Source organism: Pinus tabuliformis, chromosome 9 (assembly GCF_031772625.1).
Source record: "Pinus tabuliformis cultivar Carrire ecotype Pingquan chromosome 9, CPIR1, whole genome shotgun sequence".
In the NCBI taxonomy this organism is placed as follows: domain Eukaryota; kingdom Viridiplantae; phylum Streptophyta; class Pinopsida; order Pinales; family Pinaceae; genus Pinus; species Pinus tabuliformis.
This window is the reverse complement of record NC_142307.1, coordinates 12,417,381-12,419,203: the sequence shown is the minus strand read 5'-3', so window position 1 is coordinate 12,419,203 and position 1,823 is coordinate 12,417,381. Positions and strand designations below refer to the sequence as shown.

General features: G+C 30.2%; 1 pseudogene; it reads right to left on the bottom strand.

Annotated features, from left to right (window-relative positions):
* Positions 1-658: 658 nt before the first annotated feature.
* LOC149146876 (cyclin-dependent kinases regulatory subunit 1 pseudogene) lies at positions 659-1,477 on the bottom strand (annotated as a pseudogene).
* Between the last annotated feature and the right edge of the window lie 346 nt (positions 1,478-1,823).

Below are 1,823 nucleotides of genomic sequence, written 5' to 3'. Positions count from 1 at the left end.
CTCTCTATTTTAATTAACAATTTTTTTTATCAAGGTAATTCATTAAGGTGTAATAAAAAAAAAAAAAAATTAACTCATCTATGCTATCATAAAAAGTGAAAATACTAAAAAAACCCACTAAATGTTTTTTTAACAAATTCATAAAATTAAATAACACTGTATTCTCCTTATGATTTCAATAACTTTAACATTTTTTTTAAATTATAACTTATATTTTATAATATTTTTATTTTATTTTTATATGGCTCATGATATATAATAAACAGCTCTCCTCATATTAAAAGGATGTACATTCATGTATTTATTATGTTATATAAATCTTTAAATAAAAAACCATTAGCTAAAAATAATATTTTAAATAACCTAAAATTAAAAAACAAAAAAAATTAAAAAACTTAATATAAAATTAATTTAAAATAAAATGAGATAGAAATATATTTTATATTTTCATAATGAATTTTTATAATGCACAAGGAATACAAAACTTTACACTCAGTTGATCAACATGATCATTCATTCGTATGTTCATATTATGTTTAATTTTGACCTTAGAATATTATCTAAAAGATTAAGCCTAATTTTATAATTATTCTTAAAAATCCAAATCCTCTGAAACATCCTATTTTATTTTCTTTAACAATGTGCAGAGCGTCAGCCATCAACTTTGTTGTGCTTCCTGTTGCTGGTTTCGTTGGAAATTCAAAGGTTTTCTGAATAACAGAATGTGCCGTTCAGGGCCGTGAATAGCATAGTGCACCCAGCCCCTAGACTGCTCAATCCCAAGTTTTCGCCATTCATCCTGCATAAATAACAATTAGGTTAGTTCAAAACAATTTAACTACAACATTAAAAGACAAACTATAAACAACATCCAACTCGGTGTTACAAAATAGATAGGTATAGTAAATAGGTATAGTAAACTTAGAAGAGTAAGCAAAGCGCTCTCCCACTCATTTCAGAAAAATACTGAGAAGATAAATACTATGCGTGGAAATAAGAGCCCACACTACCTGTTAAATTTTAATTGTCGTGCCAACAGTGTAACCAGGCCCTACACTGAAACCTAAATCTTAAGTATCGAACAGTGTAACTAGGCCCTACACTGAAACCTATTCGCTGAAATTTAAAGAAATGATACCCAGAAAATAATGACATTAATTTCGACAGTGCTATCACCCATACGAAGACGGAAGCCTTACCTCAGTCAAAAGCCGATCCCTCGGAAGATGCTGCGCAACATCACGGGGAAGCGTCACATGCCTGAGCAAACAAAGAAACATCACACTCAAAGCGTTATCCCTAAGCCTCAAGAACAGAAAAGATGCTTCAAACCCTAACCCTAACCCTAATTTGTAGATGCTGAAAAGAGTACGTCTGACTATAAATCTTTAAAATGCCTTCGAATGAGAAATAAATATTATCACCGGTACTCATAGTCATCGTCGTAGTATTTTTCAGAATACCGAATCTCAGGCATGTTTCCGGCCTCTACAACAATCAAGAATATTTCGCAGATTGGATTTCAAAATATGTCACAGAAAATTGTGTGAAGACTGCTACGAAATAAGAGATACGTCACTGAAAATCGTGAATACTGCTACCAAATACGACTTTGGTTTCAAGTGTAGAAGCTAAACGATATTTATAATGTTAGGGTTGGAACGACGCAACTTTAGTGGCTTACTTTCCCATTTTTAATGAATATTTATAGTGGCTTGCTTTCCAATTTTTAATGAATATTTTGATTTTGTTTTCTTAAATAATTAAATATTTTTATTTGGTTATTTTTCTTTTAAGACTATTTCTATCTCTTTATAATGTCT